Genomic DNA, 23,508 nt, shown 5'->3' on the forward strand with positions numbered 1-23,508 from the left:
ATAAAAGCTGTAAAATCACTGTAAATTTATTATGTAGGCAGTAAATGACAACATCATCCACGAGTGATTCCCGGACAGAAGATTCCACAAGAAATGACGACTGGCTCTTCTCAGAGCCACTAATTTTTTCAGCAAATAAAAAATATTCTCACAATGCTCACACTTTAAAATAAATAAAGAGATAACCGTTAGTCATTTAACTTAAAAAAAAAACTCATTTACCACTATAAAATAAAGGTGAAACAAGATGATAAAACAGTCTTAGTGGTAATTATCAATAAATTAATCACATTTTTTACATTTCATTTTATTATTTTGTTTTATAATTACCGAAAAGGTTGAATAATATACCATAAAAACAGTAAACGGATTGAATTAAAACATTTATTAAGAAAAATAAAAAATTCAAACAACAAAAACTAAATTGCAGTACAAAACTCAAAGTACAAATTATTGGTTAAATACAAATAATAGAGAAAATGCAAACCACAAACATAAAACAGCAATTCAAATTCAAACATACAATATGAAAAAAATACAGACAATTCAAACAACTATCACAAAATAACAGTTTAAAACTCAAAGAACAAATTATTGATTACGGTATGTGTTGTACACTAATGTTTTCACTAGCACCCAATTTACACACCCAAGAATATCATTGTGTTGAGAGATAAGTTCCTCGCATTCATGTTTCTTCGGAGCAACTTTCTTTAGAATGTGACCACGAAAATGATGCAGCACGATCCTTTTTTCTTTTTCTGACCATCGATGTCGCACAGAGTTTGAAGATTCTACATAACAAATATCATTAACATACAGTGTAATCTTTTTCAACCCCAAACACATAAAATATGATTAGCGTAAGTGTAACTATCATCACCTTCGAACTGAAATTTCGTGTTAAAATAATCATATTTTTTGTTTGTGCGAGTATAAAAATGTCCAAATGGTATTTAATTAAAGTTAAATGATTAGGACATACCACTTTTCTTTCCAAGAGGCTTATTCTTTCCTCCTGCATTCTTTCTATTGTTATTAGTGTCTACTTCCATTTCTGAATTATTTTCTTTTTTTATAAAACAAACACCATAAACGTAAAACTTATTGTATATATTATAATTACCTTTTTTCTTTCCAATACTTTTATTCGTATTTTCTGTTTTCTTTGAATTCCCATTAACATCTTCTACTTCTGCATCTGCTTCCTGTTCCATGTTGCTATTACATACTTCCTCTTCTAGATTTAATTGTTCTGTGACTGTGTTTGTATTATTTTCTGCATTTTCGTTTTTCTTTTCTTCTTTATTTTGTAATGGAGCATTTGCCGCTTTTCTAAGAACTTTTTCTGCAAGTGGTATTGCTTCATCTGTTTCACTTTCTGATTCCGAACTGTAGTAGATATCTCGCTCTAATTCAATCTCATTTAGACTTTTTCCTTTAAACTGTTCGCCTTTTCCTTTTTCTAATAACAAAAGAATCTTAGCCACTTTGGCCGTCTGGTAAATATCTTGCGGTAATCTACATAAATATGTAAAGTGAAATAAAAATATTCAAAAATAAAATATTACCGATAGAATTCTGCATGTGTTTTTTTAGTATGACCCATAAATGTAGCAACCTGTTCCATTTCATTGTCTTCCATACTCATTAGTTGTAAAGTCGTAGCAATATGTTTTCTAAATCTGGTAGATGTTAAAAGATTAGGATTTTTTGCTCCACAACTAGAAGCAAGTTTTCTCATTACGTTGCTTCCATTCATCCATCTGTCTTGAGATCCAGGATTTGCAAATAGGAAAGGATTTGATGTTGGCACAATAGATGTTTCGGTTCTGATTTTAATTAGACAATCTATAATTTTTTGTAGTTTTATGGAAAATAAAATTGGAACTGGTTTAGAGCCTTTACCACCAGTGACCACTCTTTTAAATCGTTTACTTAAAATTTGTTCCACCGATGTGAGAGAACGCATAAATGCTTGTTCACCTTCAATAACCGAGTTCTTGTCAGCCGAAATGTATGTTGCCAATTTTAAATACTGAACATCGCCAACACGTTTTCGATTGAACATTATTGTTAAAGCCAAAACACATTGTGCTAAAGTTTTATAATTTTGTCGCATATTTGTTTTTCCCTCATTTATCAAGTTATTATATGCTTTGTCCGCCTGTTCACTAATAAACGTTTGTAACGTTAAAATGTCGCTTGTTAGAGGTAGTTCTGTTGGTTTTTCCCAATGTTTTTCTTTTAAGTTTTTCAAAGCCAAACTTGAAAGCTCATTACACCAATGACCACTTATTAGTTTTTTCAGTTCCTTGATTTCTGTTTTCTTTTCTCTATCATCTTCCCATCTTAAGTTCGGCAAATGTCTCTTTTCAATGACAACTTTTAAGGCTACGTCACATAAGATTTTCAAATTAGTGCCCATATGCAACGCAAGCGAGGGTGCCTTGAACATTTTTGTTTCGGCATTGTAGCCACTTATTTCTTTAGCTGCCGATACCAAATGCCTAAAATTTTCAGGCTTTAAAGCGTCAAAAAGAGTACAAATTGTTCTGTCCATTAATTTTAAAGCAATCAATAATCTGGCCATTTCTCTTATCTTATTTGAAACAACGGTAGCAATTTGTTGTCTTTTGTGTTTATTTAATAGCGTTTCTCCATACAAACAAATTATTGAATCATTTTTCGCTACTGCACTAATCTCGTCTGGACGCATTATTCCAAAAACTTCCTTTTTCAGACGAGATTTTTTCAAAAATTCATCATTTTTTACGACAAGTAATGATGCAAAAGTTTGAGATCTGGCTAGACAATTATTTCCAGGCGTTGCTTCGTCTGGAGGGCGTTTTTTACAACCTTTGACATGCTTATACAAAAGTTTCTTACTAAAGTAACCTAAGCAATATGTGCAAACAAAATACTCAACATCTGGGTTTTTTGAGGTTCTGACAGGATTCAAAATCCCTTTTTCATTCTTTAGATGAAAGTATCCTTGCTTTCTTAATGACTCAATTAGAGCTAAACGTTCTTTGCTCCGAGGTTTATGACTTTCAAGGAGCTGCACTTCTTTACTCTTTTTGTGGTGTCGAAGTAGATGGCGTGTAAAATGGGTGCTAACATCATTAAAACAAATAGGACATATTGTTGGCCTTTCCCTAGCAGATTGCTTCTTAATATAATCTTGGTTTGGCTTTTGAATACGGGTAAGAGAATCATTAAGAGCATGTGGCTCGGTTTCGTTACAAGGATTTTGTTCAAGTGGTCTGCACGTATCTTTTGAACACTGAATATAATGGAAATTAAACACTATTTAAAATAATTAATTCAACCTACACCAGGTAACGAAGTAGGATCTATTTTAATTCGATCTTGAGATGTGGTAATCTAAAAGTAAGTTTCAAAGTCATAATGACGAAATAAACCACAATCTAATAATTATTTACCTGCTTTAGATATGGAATATCAGGAGAAGGCTGGGCAGAATCTGAATTTGACCAATTAAAATTAGTAGTTGGATGTTTATCAGGAGGTACATATTCACTACCAGAGCTCGCAAAATCTTGAAAACTGCTTGTGCTCTTAAAAAAAAACATTTAATTTTTCCTTCAACAAAATTTCAATTTACTGGCAACGATTAAATCTATTTTTTTTAGAAAAACTTTTCAATTTTTAGGTAATGTTTAATTAATAATAATTATTTAAAAATATTACAGAAAAAATAAAAAATAATTTAAGCATCACGTATTTAATAGAAAAAGCTAATTTTTGAGTAATTTTTAAATTAAACAAGATTATAAGTTTGAAAAAACTGCCTATAATTGTTCCAAAAAAACTTACACTTCTTGATTCTGAAGAAGGTGGTCTGGAGTATGTAGACCTTTGACGTTTAGGTAAATGAGTAACTTCACCCACGTCTGTCACATGTGCTGCAACAATTTTACGTTATCCAGCGTTGGGCAAAAGTATGAAACCAAGCGTTTTGTGCCTAAACTATGTACTCGACGAAAGAACCAATTACTGCATTACCAACTACTTTAAAAATGTGATTATTTTTCAAGAATAAATTTTTTTGAAGCTATTTTAGTTTTCGAATTATTGAAAAAAATGTTTTTTGTCAAATCGCACCCTGCTACGGTGATTTTTTTGGTAAAAGGTTATGCTCCAAAAATAACTTCTAATTTAAGAAAATTAATTTTAAACCAGTATTTTTTCTTAAATAAATTATTAAATTTGCCTTCCAAATTCGTACCGAAGCTTCGAATTTGGCCGAAGTGGTTGTATCCCTAGATGTTTATGTTTGCGAAAATTTTGGCGAATCAAATTAGTGGATTAAAATCATCAATGGATACAACCACTTCGACCAAATTAGAATAATATTTGGAATGATTTCAGGCCGGAAGTTCTATAATTTATTAAAAAAAACATTGATTTAAAATTATTTTTATTAAAACAGAAGTTATTTTTAGAACATTAGCTTTTACCAAACAAATCGCCGTGGTAGGGTGCCATTTAAAAAAAAATTTTTTTTGAATAACTCCAAAACTAAAAGGAATTTCGAAAAAAATTATTCTAGAAAAATGATCACATTTTTAAAGCAGTTGATGATGTACTAAGTAGCTTTTGCGTAAAATACATAGTTTAGGCACAAAACGCTTGGTTCCAGACTTGCCCAACGCTGTATATTAATAATTATTTATCTAAACTTTGGCGTAAAAATGGTAATAAAGATGCATAATTACCTGTTTCATTTTGAGCAGCTAAACTTATGAGAAATTTAGTTCTGTCCATTCTGGTAGTACAAACCAACACACTACACTAAGTAAACTCTCAAATATGTTAAAAAAAGTGCATAATATTTTCTAGAAACCAGATAAGTGCAGCCCTATTGAAGATTTGGATATTTGTTATTTTATTGAAAGGAACTGCGTACTAGGTAAATATTGACAACACTGTCGGGCTTCGTATAATGCGCAAAACCTCCTCAGAATATACAAACGGGACTCATATAGTAAGTAATACATAGTGGGCTTTGTGAAAGCTGAGAAATATGTTTTCAACTGTATATTGAAAAAACTTACCACTCTGCGGTTGCGCATAATAGTTTTTAATTATAGAATGCTTTCGTGCAGAATATACAGCTCTAAGTACAAAGGAAAGCCCGGGCTTCTTAGTGTCTATAGAACATACAGGGCTTGATAAAGATAGCTGGGTATATATATATATATATATAGAGTTTATTTTCGTTATTTTTTTTTGTTTGAAGCATAATGTATTAATAATATAATATATTATTTATTATATTTATTATATATATATATATAAAATATTATGTTTCAAACAAAAAAAATAATAACGAAAATAAACTCTTCAAAACCTATATAATTATTTTTAAGAAACTCAGTTCATTATTTTTTATTTACGAAGGTTCAAATTCAGGAAAACTAGATTATCCACAATATCACAAGATAGTCTGGTTTTCTTGTCATTAAGAATTTGGCCACTTTTTGAAAACACTCTTTCAGAGGGAACTGAGGTGGCCGGTTCGATAAATATTTTTTTGCAATGTAGGATAATGTGGGAAATTTTTCTCTGTTACTTTGCCACCATTTGTGAGGGATACTATGTAGGGCCAAAAGTGGCATTTCTTCGTATAGTTTGCATTGCACATTCAATTCTTTATTGATATCACGATGGGCAGTGTTATTTACACTTAAAACTTTGTTATCAAAACTTCTCCAGAAACTGTCTTCAGGAACAATTTGACCTTTGGTTTCACTTGTAGAGTTTTTTATTGGAAAAGTATTCGGGCGCTGATCACAGTCATCACACATGAAACGAAGTCGAATTGTTTCATTTCTTAAATAATTTTTAATATTTAAAACAATGTCTAGTCCAAAAAAAGCAATGTGCCTAAACCTAAGGTCTAAATAAGTCTGTATTCCGTAATATATATTGTGTTCATAACCCCCCATGCGATTATTGATGAAAGTTGTAAGTGTTTTCTTAAAATTCTCTATACATTTATTACCTTTGGGGTCAACAGCATTTATTTTGTATATTAAGCACTTTGTAATTGGAATTACTTTAGACCCAGAAGTGAAAAATTCACTAGACATTTCTTTAGTCGAATGGTCTTAATACATCTATTAGTAGGGAAATTCATTCATATTCGCAAAAAACAAGAATAGGAACCGTTTTTTTTTATTCAAAATTAATTATATGAATATCACATAATCAGAATCTTATCACAAATTTCATTATCACAACCAAAGTCACAAGATGGTCACAACTATGATACTGTCATAAGTCATATTGGTCACAAAATAAATTGATTGCTGTCGGCTGACACTGTCAAGACTTAAGGTTATTATTGCCAACCGCGATTAAACAAACTACCGATGGCTGTAAATATGCATATATTTTATAACAGATATTTACATAGTTATGTATAGATATTGTTCCAGCATAAAAGTCGCAGAACTTGAAAGCAAAATAAGATTTTATTAAAACTACAAAGTCAATACGATGTATTCGATACAAGAGCTAATATCGTATATATCGATGTAACAAATGTATCGTTTGAATCGATACGATACGAATCGAATAGCCCACCTCTACACAGTAGTACTGAAGGTATGCGTAGTCATAATTTAAGTACAGTATGCTCAATGCTCATCCCTCCTAACAATTTGTATTTTTCTCAGACGTTAGTGACACTAACTTGGAATGAGTTTTTCTCATTTTTAATATAATTGCTGTAAGGTAATTAGTATTGTTCACAGCCCACGTAAACAATTTCTCCTCCAACGAAATTACTTCATTTGTGTTTTACAAGAACAGTAGCTCTTAGAAATTGTCACGTGCATTTTGCCACATGCTGGGAATGTTAAAAAGCTCGGTTTTGGACAGTGTTAAAATTATACCATCCAACAAACTTACTTAAGTAAAACTCGATTGAAAGTTTACGAATGCCTCTACTGAAAAGATCTTTTACTATGTAGTACTCCTACTTCTTGTCAGATATACCACAATTTTAGATAAAAAGAATTAAATCGCGCGTCCTGGCGTTCACTACGTCACCCGTCTGGAGCCAACCTCATTCATTTAAAGCTTGTATCGTGTTGCAGCAGCTGTGGGTAAAAAGCTGTCAAGCTATGGGACAAGGAGGGACTGGTCTTTTAATAATAATTATTATTATATGGTCTTTATCTTATAAGTATATGTACAGGCGAAGCCTAGCCAACTATGCTATTCAACTTACTTAGTACATATAAAATTAATCAAAATTCATATACGAGAAAAAAAAACAATAACAGTGAAGAGCGAAAGAGAGAGTACATTATCAAAAATAATAAAGATATTTTAACACTAATAATTTTGTTGTACAGCGGAATAGAAATTTTTTAGAAAAGCACGAAATTTGCTCACGAAAACGACTTAACTGCTTTTGGCAGATTATTATAAAGAGTGACGACAGGGCTGTATGGAATCTTGGTAAGGTCAAAAGCGTAGAGTAAATTTAAGGGTTTCACATGAACACTCTTTCTGAACACAAGTTTTTCCCTTAAGTATTTAGGAGATGACGTCAGTAAAACTTTGTGAGTAAATACCGAACTATGATATTTAAATAAATAGGTCATTTTCAGCCAGCTAAGATCATTTATTTTATTTGATATTCTATCATATTTACGAATACAAAATTGTAAATACAAATCTACAAAATGTATTTTGGATTTTTTGGAGATGGCTACAATTATAAATATCTAGACATTGAAAATACAGAGTTAAACAATAATTTAAAATAGAAAGTACAAAAGTTTCAACAAGTTTTTTTCGTTGTTTAAAATTAATTATATTTATATCATGCGTTCATTAATAAAAAAACTCGCAGCATGCGTTGAATTTTTTACGTATTTCTTAGCTAGTGCCTAAGGCTAGTACACAATTTTGGCTTTGTATTGTTGGTTGCCTATCAAACCAAAATTCATAACCTGACACTTTTTTCGTTTCCGCCAGTTTCCATCAAAACGAGCTTGGTTTTTGTGTGATTTTCTGTGGTTGTTGCTTCTGTTTTCCGAACATGAAAACAGTATTTTTCAATACTAAATTTCGTGTTTTCTTGATTTGTAATCATGGTGTATACCAGTGAACAAAAAGCCTTTTTGTTGGAAAGTTATTTCCGAAACGGGGAGAAAGTGAACGGTGTTTGGAAATATTCAATTCAACCGTGCCTGGAGGAGTTTCGAGAAGCTTTTCCTGAGGATGTTATCGTCTATGAAGAATTTAAAAACACTCTTCACCGAAATGTGAACTTGTTTCGTGGTACTGCGTCCACCTCGCGTAAAGAAGGTAGTGGAAGACCAACTGAGCGAACAGAAGAAGTTATTCATGCTACACAAGAAATTTTGGAGCAAGACGCAAAAACTTCGATTAGACATCTGTCTCAACAAGTTGAACTTTCTGTTGGTATTTGCCATAAACTTTTACGAAAAGATTTACATGTGTACCCATATCGTGTTCAATCTGTGCAAGAGTTACAACCTGTGGATTTTCCTAGGAGATTACAGTATTGTCAGTGGTTTTTGGATAACACTGCAAACAACAATGAACTTTTGGAAAAAACTTTCTTTACGGACGAAGCATGGTTTCACCTGTCTGGCTACACGAATTCACAAAACATGAGAATTTGGGCAACACAACATCCTCATGAAGTTGTGGAAGAACCTCTTCATCCAGAAAAAATAGGTGTTTGGGCAGCTATCAGCAAAAGAAGAATTGTCGGTCCAATTTTCTTTCAAGGTTGAGTGTTTTTTTGTAATGTTAGGGTTAAAACTACAGTTTGATGTACTTTTCAGGAACATTAACTGCAGTACGTTATCGCGAAGAAATTCTTACGCCTTTTATCAAAGAACTTCACGATGATGAATTACGAGAAGGTTTGCTTCAACAAGATGATGCAACAGCGGATTGCACAGCAGAAACTTTAGACTTTCTGAGAACGTTTTTTGATGACAGAATAATTAGCAGGAATACAGCAAATGATTATCCCCCAAGATCATGTGATTTAACGCCTTGCGACTTTTATCTTTGGCCACGCATTAAAAATTCAATTTTTGTTACACCAATTCTAACTATTGATGAATTAAGACGACGCATTCAACAAAAAATTGATGAAATTAACGAAAATCCACTTGAACTGGGTAATGTGTTAAACAGTGTTCGAAGGCGTTGTGTTATGTGTGTTGAGCAACAAGGAAGACATTTCCAACAGTTTTTATAGTTAATAAATAAATATTTTTATGAAAATGTGTATTTTTTTAATTGGCAAAAAGTAAGGTTATGAAATAGACATACAAAACAATTGTTTTTTAATTTCAAAGCGCTCTAGAGTTTTTTTTTAAATGAACGCTTGATATTTGAATAGCGTAATCTAAGAGACGAAGTTTTTCGCACTAAAAGTGCAGTGTTTTTCACAAATCTAATTTCTTCATAAAGGATCACACCTAAACATTTGATTTCACTAAGCATATTTATTATATATTTAACGTTTGGTTATTTATTTTAACTTTAAATGTATTTTTAACTAGTTGTAACTCTTTTTTTGGGGGCAAAACATATAACTTTGCATTTGCTTGGATTTAGTTTAAGGTTGTCCTTTGCTAAATCTGAAAATTAACTGTAAATCGGAATTTAAGTTATTGCAGCATTGTTTATGTTTGATAATTTAAAAGATATAGAAACTTGGGTATCATCTGCAAAACCAGTTACTCTTGAATATTTTGCAACCGTAAAAATATCAAAGGTATAAGTAAAAATAATAAAGGGCCTAACACAGAGCCTTGTGGCACTCCACTTGATACCACTTTACTGTTAGACAAAACATTGTTTAATTTCATTTTTTGATTGCGATTTGCTAAATAGGACTTAAAGTATTTGAGTGTAACATCATCGAACCCACAAAAAGACAATTTAGCTCATAACAATGATCTATAGTGTCGAATGCCTTGGAAAAATCTAAAAAATCTAATAAAACAAGAGCAGTGCATCTTCCTACATCTTTTTCTATTACGATGTTGTCTACAAGGTCTAATAAAACCGTTGACTTACCTTGATTGTTTTGAAGACCAGACTGATTTATCGAAATAATTTCATTTTCGGTTATATACGAACACATTTGTTTTGCATTACATTTTTCTAATATTTTTGCCAAAGTTGGTATGATGCTAATAGGTCTCAAGTATGAAGGTATGAAAACGCTGTAGGGTTTTTTACAAGTGAAGTTTTCCAAACCGAAGGAAAATACCCCACTTCTAAACAACAATTTATTTATTAAATGTGTAACATGTGATGCTAACGCTGGCAAGCAAAGTTGTGACATTCTAGCATTAATATTGTCACTTCCGGACTCACAATGTTTTAACTTATTAATAATATTCACAACTTCATCGATAGTAAATGAAACAAAAAACATTACGACCCTGGCTTTCGGATTCTATTAAATTTCATATGTAATTTAATAGAATCCGAAAGCCAGGGTCGTAATGTTTGGTAAATCTACTTGATTTGTATAATAAAGTTAATGTAAGAAAATGTCTTAAAAGTTTCTGTATGTTTTTATTTGTGGGCAAAGTTTTGGCACATCAATTTTGATACTACAAAAAACTGCTTGGTGGTCGGACATAAAATCAGTGTTTAATGTGCCTGAATTAAGTGTGAGATCTGGCTTATTTATAAAAATTGGATTCAATAATTTTTGGCTAGATGAAGTTATTCTTGTGGGATCGTCGATTAGTTGTAAAAAGTCATACGACATCATACATTTGGCAACAGCGTTGACATAAAGTTGATCAGTATTAAAATTACCTAATGATACTATAACATCGTAACGCGGGGTAACTACTGACGTAACCTGTTTGTTTAAATTATCCGTTGGATTTATCTTGGCAAGAACATTTGAAAGTACGGCGTTGCTGACAATTCGGTGTAGATCCATTGTGTTTAATAACAATATCAGATGTAGTTTTGTTTATCAGAAACAACTTGCGTTTTTACCAACTCACTGAAAGATAACGGCGCATTCTCCTTGAAAGAACCAGGCTGTTTTTCATATTTTTTTAAAACAGTTTTCTGTAACTGAACCAAATCATCCAAATTCGACACGGTTTTCTTCAAAAGTTCCATTTTCCTTTTAAGACATTCATTTTCCTTACGCAACAGTTCGTAGTCCAAAGGATTTACATTTCCAGCATTAGAATTTGGAGTCGGATTCTTCTTTTGAACGTGTTTAGAGCACTCAGCACATTTTGGCACTCTAGGGTCCCCAAGTTTCACATTTCTTGTAAAACACCCTCTGTAAAATGCAGATCCACATGTTACACAAACTACTACTTTTAACTTTGCTGTTTTGCAACACTTCAGAAATAAATCGCCAGCACCATCGCCAGGGTCTTCATCGCCCGCTATTTTTTTCAGGCGAAGTATTCGTATAATTACGACCAAACTTTACTTAGGTAAGTTCGTTTGATACTCTAGCTTCGCCTTCAAAATCATTTACTATTTGGACTTTTAAAGATGGTTGAAACCATTTCAAAGAAGTTTTGTTATTAATTGTACAAAACTTAAATAGTTAAATTAAATAAAAGCTATCCTACTATTTGGACGAACCAGCTGTATTTCACATAGCATCTATCTAGGCCCGATTCTTTTAAAACAGTTTTAAACTGCAGTCTGCACTAAAGTTTATAAACAAGATATCTTGTAAGTGATTTACAGCTTGTTACATGAGGGCGGTTTGTTTAGTCAGCGTTCCTCTCGTACTGAGCAGGATTACCATCGCAACGACGAGTCATCTGTAGGGTAAAACTAACCTATCTCACGACGGTCTAAACCCAGCTCACGTTCCCTATTATCGGGTGAAAAATACGCGCACTGAAAGTACCCTCCAATTTAGTCGAATTTCTGGTTGTACAGTTTACAAAACCAAACTGATCTTTTGGAGCTAACGTGGTAGAATTGCCGCCTTAATTGTGAGTAGGTATAGAACGGTTGAATATTGAATATATGGGCCTTATCTACGCACTGAAATACAAAATATATTAATTTGGTAAATTTAAGTATAATATATCTTAACCCCCTAACGCAAAGAGGTAAATTTTGTGTATGTTATCCTTATTTCCATTTCTGTGTGTACTTTCACACATAAATCCATATCCATTTGACTTTATTTATATATATTTTTTTAACTTTATAGGTGCTTTTGATAAGAAAAGGGTGGTAAAAACATTTTTTTAAGTAAGTAAGTAAGTAAGTAAGTAAATACTAATTCCCTAATAATGAATTCAATAAAAGTAATATAAGGGCCTTATGTACGCATTGAAATACACAATGTACTTAAATGTAGTAAAGTTAATTTTTTTATTTTTTACGTCTTTACCCTTAACTCACCCCTTAATGCAAAGAGGTGGATATTGTTTACATAATCTTTGTTTTTATTTCAGTGGAAGAAGTGCAAGTAGCACGCAAAAACCTATGTCGATCTGACTTTCTTTGTAGAATTTTTTTTGTCATTTTTGGGGGTGTTTTTTTAAGGAATTGCTGTTTGTCTTTTATAATATTTTTTTTCCTATTCTAAACCACTTGACAATCGATTCGAAGACACTTATCGAAATGTAAAAACCTGTTTTTACAAAAGCTAAATAGTCACACCCAAAGAGCGAAATCCAAAAAATTAATATAGGGGCTTTATGTACGCATTGATATACACAATATACCTAAATGGGATAAATTTTGTTTATTTTTTATTTTTACGTTTTTACCCTTAACTCACCTCTTAATGCAAAGGGGTGGATTTTATTTATATAATTTTTGTTTTCATTTTGGTGGGTACTTGCACGCAAAAACTCATATCGATCTGACTTTATTTGTAGATTTTCTTTATTTAGTCAAATTTTAGGCGTAGTTTTTTTAAAGCAAGGATGGTTATTTTTTATGGTAATAATTTTTTTCTCATTGTGTATCGCCACTTAACTATTGATTCGAAGACAATAATAGCAATCATTATTTTTTACGTTTTTACCTTTAACTCGCCCCTTAATGCAAAGGGGGCAGATTTTTTTGAATAATTTTAATTTTTATTTCAGTGGGTATTTGCACACAAAAACCTTAATCGATCTGACTTTATTTGTAAATTTTCTTTTTTTTTTGTAAATTTTAGGGGTGATTTTGAGAAGGAAAGGGTAGTTAGTTCTTTATGGTAATATTTTTTTCATTGTAAACCAATTGACTGTAGATTCGAAGACAAATATAGAAATCAAGAATCATTTTAGACAAACGCAAAAAACTCACCCTCTAATGGTGACAATTTATAAAAGGAATATAGGGGCCTTATGTACGCATTGAAATACACAATATACCTAAATGTGATAAATTTTCAATTTTTTGTATTATTTCAGTTTTGACCCTTACCTCTCCCTCTAATGAAAAGGGGTGGATTTTGTTTAAATAATTTTTATTTTTATTGTATTGGATACTTGCACGCAGAAACCCATATCGATCTGACTTTATTTGTAATTTTTTTTATTTAGTCAATTTTAGGAGTAGTTTTTTTAAGACAGGGGTGGTTATTTTTTTATGGTAATAATTTTCATCTCATTGTGTATCACCACTTAGCTATTGATTGGAAGACAATAATAGCAATCAAAAAATGTTTTTTACAAAAGCTAATAACTCACCCCCTAAGGGTGAAATATAAAAAAATAACATAGGGGCTTTATCTACGCACTCAAAAACAAATTTAAATTTGGTTAATATTTGTTTTTTTTTATTTCTTACGTTTTTACCCTTAACTCACACCCAAATACAAAGGGGTGGTTTTTGTTAAAATATTTTTTATTAATATTTTAGGGGCTACCTATATTCAAAAAACCGTATTGATTAGGGTTTATTTGTAGATTTTCGTTTAGTAACACACCCCCTAAGGTTGAAATATAAAAAATAATATAGGGGCCTTATATACGCACTAAAATACACAACATTTTTAAATTTGGTTAAATTTTGTTTTTTTTTATCTTCTACGTTTTTACCCTTAACTCACCCCCATATACAAAAGGGTGAATTTTGTTAAAATATTTTTTATTTATATTTTAGGAGCTACCTATATGCAAAAAACCGTATCCATTAGTCTTTATTTGTAGATTTTCGTTTTTTTTTTTGTCAATTTTAGGGTTGTTCTTCGAGTAGAAGGGGTGGTCATTCCGCATTTGTAAAAATTGTTTTTTTTCTTAGGCGCATGTCTATCGATTTGGTTAAAAAAACTTTAAAAATTTAATCAATATTTCGAAAATAATTTTATCGTTGAGAAAATTTTGAATTTAGTGATTGTTAAAATTTTTTGTTTTTTGCTATTTTTAAGGGGGTTGTAGGGGGTGAAGAAGGTTTTGGTGTTGATTTTTAAATTTTCCAGGTCAAAATATATAAAGTATATACGCGCCTTAGGCGCGCATGAAACATTTTTTCTACAGCTCAAGGTCTCGCCTAGCGGGTATAATAAAAATACGCGCCCTGAAAGTACCGCCGCCAATTTTTGTCGATTTTCTGGTTGTTTAGTTTTTAAAACCAAACTGATCTTTTGGAGCTAACGTAATAGAATTTGAGCCAAATTGATTATATCAGGCTTAACACGGTGTAAGTTGTTATGTATGATATGGATTATATTAAAAACACTTGTCACAATTAAAAACGTATCATTTATTAAATTGTTTTAACATATGTTTTTCAATTTAGTAAATATTAAAGGTTTTATAAAGAATCTTCGTCATCGTCACTTGAGATTTGTAAGTGTGTTGTCGTTTGTTTAATATTAAGTCCAGACATACTAGGCTTCTCCATGGTGGATACTCGCCGCCTTAATTGTGAGTCGGTATAGAACGGTTGAATACTTGTTATAATTGGAAGAGGATTGCCGAGAAAATTGTCTTCAAATTCTGGAAGTGTATTCCAGTCGAAATCATCATTCCATTCGTCGTAGATTTGTGGAATAATAGGTTGCAGTGGTTCACCTGGGTTATGTTGCATAGTGAGTGGCCGTGTATTATTTACTACAACATTCCGAAATACGACATTTCTGGTAAACGTCCTTTCATTGCGATAGTTATATTTTCCTTGTTGAGGTCCGTTTGTTATATACATTTTAAAATTTTCTCCTAACCCCTCGACTTATAGCTACATACAATTGGCCATGCACAAAACATGGCCCATCCAGGTATATGCTTACTTTGTCAAACGTTTGTCCTTGTGATTTATTTATAGTTATGGCGAATGCAAGTTTCACAGGAAATTGTTTTCTAATCATAGGCCGAGGTAAGCCAGTTCCTTCGCTAGCTTTAGTTTTAACTTTTGGTAGGGTAATGACATTTCCTGTTTCTTTTCAGGAAATAACTTTGGCTGTTAAAACATATTCACCCATTTCTATAATTCTCAATCTTGTCCTATTACACAAACCCACTTCTAGGTTTATATTACGTAACAACATTACGACAGCACCTCTCTTTAGATATAATTCAAACGGCGGCAAACACACAGTTTCTACAGCATTCAGAAAGTCATCGGGTACTAAAAAATTGTCTTCCGGATTTGCGTCGTAAATATCCTGAATGTAATACGTTTTAAGTTGTTTAGTACAACTGTCTAATATCTTGGCGTTAATATCTGATACTTTTTTTGATATAAGATAGCACGATAAGCAATTCGGTTGTCGTCGATTTCAGTTACATCTATGTCTTCAAAAACGTGTCTTAATAACTCATCTAAACTATTGACTAAATACTGATTGGGAATCTCTATTAAGTCGTCCGGCACACTATAATGCACTTCCGGTATGGTGGCTTATGTTACTTTGCCTTCTCCTATCCTTAGTAAGAAATCGGGAAATGTTCTGTCGACATTTATCTTCTAGTGCTGCATTCACATAGCTCATATTTTGTGTTAGTTTTAATTTTACGACGTTATCCCAAAAGGGCACTGCGTGTACACATTCATTTAGTATTTCTCCTGCATGTGCTCTTGGCACAACGGGCAATAATTGTCTGAAATTTCCTTCAAAAACAACAATTTTACCACCAAACTCTCTGTCGATATTCATTAAACGTCTAAGGTATCGGTCTATTGCCACCACAGCTTTCTGGAGGGCCATTGATGCTTCTTCTCAAATTATTAATGCAGTATTTTTCACAAAGTTTGAGTTTGTTGTTCCTTCGCAAATCCTCCTACCGTAGTCTCCGTTAGCAGTAATGGCAACCGAAACGATTTGTGGACAGTTTTACCTTCTTTCAGTAATGTGGCAGCCATCCTCGTTCAAGCCATCGCTATACTACTCGTTGGATGACATAATATAGATACGTTTTCCCAGTACCACCTGGTCCGTCCACGTAAAATACATTCCTTTCCGCTCGTCCTGTTCGCAAATTATCTTGTAGTGCAGCAATAATTGCATTGTATGCCACAAGTTGATCATGATTTAGACGAGCAACGGCTTCATTGATCGTAATTCTCATTGGCTCCAGTTCTGTGTAGTGGAACAGTTTGCATTAAATCATAAAATGTTAATGCTACTCCTCTAAGCAGGTCGTCGTCTTGTAGCGTTACTCCTGGTAACCCAAAATCTTGCATAGATGGAATATTTGGCAAATTGGTGCGTTGTAAAAATTTCTGAATGTGGTAGAGGGCCTTTTGTCCTCACTATCTGTATGATGTCGTTGAAAATCTTGTAGCATATAATTTCTGTACTTTAGATACATGTTGGGCATAAAAGTCATGTCGCCACTTTCACTAATCATACTAAAAATTGTCATTGCAAACAACTCTGACATAAAACGGAGGTTTGGTTAAAGCAATTTCATTCATGGCTGCATCGTATGTATTACAGTCATCAAGTAGTCTTAGTTCTCTACATGCCCCTTCAAACGAGTCCATTCTTTGACCATTAACTGTTTTCAATTCGTCAAACGACGTTGCCCCTGGTGAACCACTTAGAAGTGGCCTTAGATAATACCGTTCACCTTCTTGGTGAACGCCCACTTCTGCTATAGTACCAATAGTTTTGCTTTTTTGTCTTCTTTTCGCCCAGGTTGACGTTTTTCCATGCCATGTGTAATATTCCGGAATGTCTGTATATTTATATATTCCATCTTCTGGATTATCATGGTTAAATTTAAACCACGCCATTAATTTGGAAGGTTTTGCGGACAGTTCTTCTATCCTTTGAATATCTTCACCCTCTTCAAACATAATTTCTTGCTGATGTGGTAAATGAACAGGCAAAACAATTACAGAATGTGATCTGTCACTTAGTGGAAATTGTAGCAATCGCCATGCGGACTTTGTAGAACTCACATATCGATAATCTTGATATTGTTTAACCTCGTCCCAGTTTATAACGCCATCTTCATTTGGTTGCTGGTGTTGCGCCTGTACTGTAATATAATCCGCACTTTTTTCTACATACTTATGTAAATACTTATGGTATATATCGACCCGCAACATTCAACGTTTATATGGCTGTCGTAATACCCTGAAAGGTTTTTATTGTAACGTACAATTCGCCTATTGTCATTGGCTGTACCGTCATAGACTATGGTTCTTCCATTGTTAGGCCTTTTATAATCTGGTTTTCGTAAAAGATTATCTCCTAACAACAATGTTCTGTCAGAAAATTGTTTTGGGTAATGCTTGGTACATTCGCCATTCTGCATACATAATGTGTCAGGATGACTATTAGTGCCACAGGGTCTATGTATGTAATGTTTTTTTACTAACATATACATGCTCGGTTCTGTATCTTCGTCTGGTATTACAGCTGGCACAGCAGCGTCCACTAACTCTTCTGTATTCAGCTTATCTTCTGGTCTTAACGTAATCCTAGTTTTTGGAACTCGACGCTGTACATATAATTCAATATAACCCCAAAAATCTGACCATTTGCAATTTGGTCGATAAGATTTAGCAGTTTTGTGTGAAACACTCTGCAAACGAGATCTGGCCTGTGATCATATTTCAGTTTATATCGTAGGTTTTCTTGAATTTCCGGCCACTTGGGGTTGCAAGTCATGGTTATAAATAGGTCGGGTTTGCCATGCCTTGCAACTATTGTCATTGCATCTAAATAGCATCTTCGTTTTTCTCGTGGGCTATTAATTGTTGCCGCTGGCAAAATGGTTATTTTTCCAATCCTTGCATGTTTCCTGGCTGGTCTATTTTCAAGATACCGTCTTATTGCAGTGTATTCGGCTACTCGTAATTGTCTTTGATTTTGTTTAACCCACCACAAATAGTCGGATTCGGTTCTAACCCACGCATCAACAATATGTTGAAACAGCTTTCCACTGTTATAAAGAATCGAAAAATGATCACGGACTTGCAAACGATATCTGTAATATTCTCTTATCGTGACTTTGCTTCTTTTGTTTCTTCTCACTTGGTTTTCGTTATCACCTTGCCCTTCTATGTCTTCATCATTTGGATGTTGTTCGTCTAGTTTTGGAGGTGTTCCGTTCCAGTTGCGACGTCTACTCTTCTTCTGTTCCCTTTGTACGTGTGAGGAATATTGAAGTCGTATCCCATTTCACCGTATGGGAATAGCAGTGGATATACCACTGGGATCAGCAAGGCGATTTAAGTTTTTTAATTCGTGTTGTCGATTTGGTTGATCTTTTGGGTAAAGAATTAAATCTACTCGAAAAGGTGGTTCCTTTCCCACGAATACCGCTGCAATATCGCTCCGACTTGTTGGAAGATTATGATTGCGCAGATTGTCGTTTATTCTATCTTTAAACGCAACGATAACCTTTCTCACTTCATTTTCGTCTTCGTTTGCTGCTAGGAGGCGCCTCTCTTCTAATACTTCTTTCATTGTACTATATGACTGGATCCATGGGTTGTCTCGTCTAAGTATATGTTCTAATAATGCAATTGTGTCTGCTTCTAAGCGTTCTCTAAGAAATGTGGTACGTCTTTCTATCGCATCTTGTGCATCCAAAAAATAGGAATTGTTATTTTTTGGTTGCGTATTGGTTTGCGAAGGTAATGGTTCAATGTAGTGGTAAATTTGGCCGCAAACGTTAAAACACCATGCACCTTGATTTTGGTTTCTGTCTTCCGGTATCGTCGCTTTAAAGGATGCCATTGCAAAAAGGCTATTTCCAGAGCGAATGTGTTCCCGATAATTGTTAGCGGCTTGAGTGTTTTCTGTTAGAAGTCTTTTAAGTTCTCGAGGACATTGCACTAAATCTGGTGGTCTGACTTTGCCAAAGTTGCAACAAAAAAAAACGACCCCGTGTTGTTATTGGCAGTCTTTCGTTTTCAAAAAAGAGAGCATTGCAGTGGTCGCATATCGATGTCATTTGTCCCATGTATTGAGCTTCTACCGCTTCAATGTTCTGCGTTCGTAAATCCAATCCATACGTTCTTCCAATTGGCACTTCTGCATGTCGTCTTCGTGGAGGCACTACTACTCTAACCGGTCTTATTATTTCTTCTTCGACTTCAGCTTTGTTGTCATTATCTTCTTCGTCTTCATCGTTTCATGAATTCTTGTTTCAACAATTGGATCTCGTATGATATTCACGGATAATTCGTTTGTTACGCTGTTTGTTTGAATTTGCAATTGGTACTTGCGAGCCAATTCTCCTGTGTTCGTCGCGTTGCACACAAACAATTAATCTTGAATCGTCATGCTCTTCATTAGCTATTTGTAATTTTGTACCACTGTTCTGCTGATGCTCCTCTTGTTTTCGCATACGTTTCGCACGTATCGGGTGATTCAAAAATATGTGGCATAATTTTAACCACGAATACCCCTCTAAAAATGAAAATATATAAGATAGTATTTATTGACCCACCTCAAAAAATTGGAAAATTACAATTTTTTAGAAATTGGTATGAAAAAATGGTTTTTTAAAAATATTTTTGTTACCGTTCATGCGATTATTATGAAATTTTGCATGTCAAGAGACACAAAGACGCTATTTGATATGGTGTAAATGGAAATCTTGTAAAAGCTATACATTTCCGGTGACAAGGGGGCCCTTCCAGTTTTTAGGTGATAACTCAATTTTTCGACCTATAAACACTTATTTTTGATGTCAAAAATCAAAAGCCCAATTATTTTTTAATAAAAAAGGTACTCTTGCTTCATGTCGTCAAACTGTACCGTTCTCTAGTTATTTGGGATTAAACTAAACTCTACACTGCACTGCAGAATAGAAAAGTATAAATTTTGAGCGTACCATTACCTTGGAAACAGTTCACTACGAATGACACAGCTGTCAATGCTGTCACATTTGATGTCAATTTCATTTAATCCAAAGTAAATTTTGATTATTTCTTAATGATAATAGTAAAAGACATGATTATGTGTTGGAAGAAATAATGCATGAGCTAGCCATCCCGGCATCACAACTTGATCTGAGACTACACCACAAGGTTTTCACACCGTAAAACGATTTTCCCTCCAAATTGCTGGTTTTATCAATACTTTACTACTTGCATTATAAAACATTATAAATGATGAATTAAAACGATCAGAAACCAAGAACACAACCTCAACTGTAACAAATCACAAAATAAAATCTTATCAACTATTTGTAATGCCATTGTTGCAATTTTTCTTTAATAGGAAGTTAATTTGATCCACAAAAGAATAATGCACGGCTTAATGTTTATTTAAATTTTTGAAAATTACAAGAGCTTCCACAACAATGAGCACAAAAGCAACAAATGCCGCCAGCGTGCTAATTGGCGCCAGTGCTATTTTTCATAAGCGCGAATATCAAAGAAAATATGAATGATGAAGGCAATGTTTTTTTATTAAACAACAATAATATCCTGGATCATTTTTTTTAACTAGACTTACCAGTATGGGGTGATTAGGGCATCATTTCCAAATACTAAAAGAATTTTTTTATCGTTATGACTTTATGTTTTGTTTTTCGCACTTACGAAAAATAGCACAGGCGCCAGCTAGCGCGCTAGCGGCATTTGTTGCTTTCGTGCTTATTGTTGTTGAAGTTCTTTAAGTAATTTTTAAAAATGTAAATAAACATTAAACCGGGCGTTATTCTTTGCAGGTTTAAACAACCTGTGGATTAAATTAACTTTCTATTAAAGAAAAATTGCATTAATGGTACTATAAATGTTTGATAAGATTTTATTTTGTGATTTGTTACAGTTGAGGTTGTGTTCTTGGTCTTTGATCGTTTTAATTCTTTATTTGGGTTATAGATAGTCTTATAATGCCAGTATTGAAATATCGATAAAAACAGCGATTTGGAGGGAAAATTGTTTTCTGGTGATGTGGTGGTGTGGCATCAGATCAAGTTGTGATGCCGGGACAGCTACCGCTAGCTCATGCATTATTTCTTCCAACACATAATCGTGTCTTCAACTATTATCATCAAGAAATAAGCAAATTTTACTTTAGATTAAATGAAATTGACATCAAATGTGACAGCAATGACAGCTGTGTCATTTTTAGTCGACAGTTTCCAAGGTAATGGTATTCTCAAAATTTATACTTTTTTGTTCTGCACTGCGGTGTAGAGTTTAGTTTAATTCCAAATAACTCGAGAACGGTACATTTTGGCGATATGAAGCAAGTGTTCCTTTTTTATTAAAAAATAATTGAGCTTTTGATTTTTGGTATCAAAAATACGTGTTTATAGGCCGAAAAATTGAGTTATCACCTAAAAACTGGATGGCCTTCCTTGTCAACGGAAAGTATAGCTTTTACAAGATTTTCATTTACACCATATCAAAGAGCGTCTTTGTGTCTCTTGGCATGCAAAATTTCATAATAATCGCATGAACGGTAACAAAAATATTTTCAAAAAACCATTTTTCCATCCCAATTTTTCAAAAATTGAAATTTTCCAATTTTTTGTGGTGGGTTAGTAAATACTATCCTATCTATTCTTAATTGTAGAGAGGTATTCGTGGTTAAAATTGTGCCACATATTTTTGAATCACCCGATATATCGTGGTATCTTGACATTTGCGACATTTTGTCTTGTCGTCTGTAAACATTAAAACGGATGTAGTATGTTGCATATAGTGTTTTTTATTTTAAATAGTATCGTAATTATTTTTTGAATTCTTTTTAAAAGTTGTTTGTTGTTAATGTACTTTTGTGATTGTATGTATTGCTTTTGTTTATATGCAATGTTTTATTTTGCTTTTTATTCAACGTTGTAACGTACCCTTTTCGTTGTTTTATTGTTTATGTTAAACTGTAGAGATTGCAGTACTTTTTTTGTAAACAATGAAAATGTTGTTTAAGAACGAAACACATCAATATAGTCACTGTTTATCAGTTTGTTGTAAGCATTCTTTTGTGTGTTGTAATTGTAATTTTTTGTTTTTTCGTCATAAGTGTTTTTTTTTAATTTTTGTTTTTAATGCAGTTCTTTATGAATGTATAATAATTTTGCAATTGTTCTTTGTGCTGTTATGCATCTTACAATACACTTGTACACATGGTTTTATGTTATCTCATTTCGTATTAATTGTTGTAAGTTCAATAAGTAGTGTGTAGTGCAAAATATATGAATCAATTCTTTGTTTACGCGTTTTTGTAATGCATTATTTTGCTTGATCAGTTTTATTTTTTTAAACAAAGTAATGGGATTATATTTTTTACAACAGGCACCATCATTCTACTTGGTAGGCCTACTAACTAATAGCTTCATGTGAATTTCTAAAAATATGTATGTTAAGAGTGTTAAGTAACGATTGAATACAATATTAAGTAACAACTATTTGATGTTTGTATATTTAGCGCCATTGTTATTGTTTTATATTAGCATTTTTTAGATGTGTAGTTTGTGTTTTATTTGCTACATCTAAAGCCTATTGTGCTGATTAATGTAACTAAATAATGAAATAATATTTTTTTAAACTGTAATATTATTAAAATTACATTTTTGCGCTAAGTTGGTCAGTTGTTTTTATCACACAGACACCAAATTGCTTACTTTAATTATAATTTGAACTATTTTTTTGTTTTTTTAGTTTTTTTTATATGTTGTTAATTTTTTGTTTTTTCAAAAACACCTTCAGTGTTACTGCTACATGTAATGCTTATTGTGCTAATTAATCTTACTAAAAAATTACATTTTTGTTCTAACTTTGTCAATTTTTTTTATCACAAACACACAATATTGCTTACTTTAATTATAATTTGAAATATTTTTTTTGTTGAAAACGTAAAGTACGCGGTTGACTTTCTTAACGTCTTTAAATTGTCTTTTTTTGTATGTTGTTAATTTTTTTGTAATTGTGTTAACGAATCAACAATTTTTTTTACAAAAACGAATGAAGGAGTTACTGCTACATGTGAAGCCTATTGTGCTAGTTAATCTAACTAAATTGTGAAATAATATTCTCTTAAACTGTAATATTCAATTTAAATTACATTTTTGCTCTAAGTGTGTCAATTTTTTTTATAATTTGAAATAA

General features: G+C 32.7%; 2 long non-coding RNA genes across 2 annotated transcripts; both read right to left on the reverse strand.

Annotated features, from left to right (window-relative positions):
* Positions 1–429: 429 nt before the first annotated feature.
* On the reverse strand, positions 430–3,236 carry LOC135267892 (uncharacterized). Its single transcript, XR_010336272.1, has 3 exons — positions 1,572–3,236; positions 986–1,521; positions 430–794 (listed from the first exon to the last, which is right to left on the reverse strand). It is a non-coding gene; the product is annotated as an uncharacterized LOC135267892 (long non-coding RNA).
* A 259-nt stretch (positions 3,237–3,495) lies between these two features.
* On the reverse strand, positions 3,496–5,074 carry LOC135267893 (uncharacterized). Its single transcript, XR_010336273.1, has 3 exons — positions 4,743–5,074; positions 3,841–3,929; positions 3,496–3,581 (listed from the first exon to the last, which is right to left on the reverse strand). It is a non-coding gene; the product is annotated as an uncharacterized LOC135267893 (long non-coding RNA).
* Between the last annotated feature and the right edge of the window lie 18,434 nt (positions 5,075–23,508).

Source organism: Tribolium castaneum, unplaced genomic scaffold (genome assembly GCF_031307605.1).
Source record: "Tribolium castaneum strain GA2 unplaced genomic scaffold, icTriCast1.1 ptg000130l, whole genome shotgun sequence".
NCBI classification, from domain to species: domain Eukaryota; kingdom Metazoa; phylum Arthropoda; class Insecta; order Coleoptera; family Tenebrionidae; genus Tribolium; species Tribolium castaneum.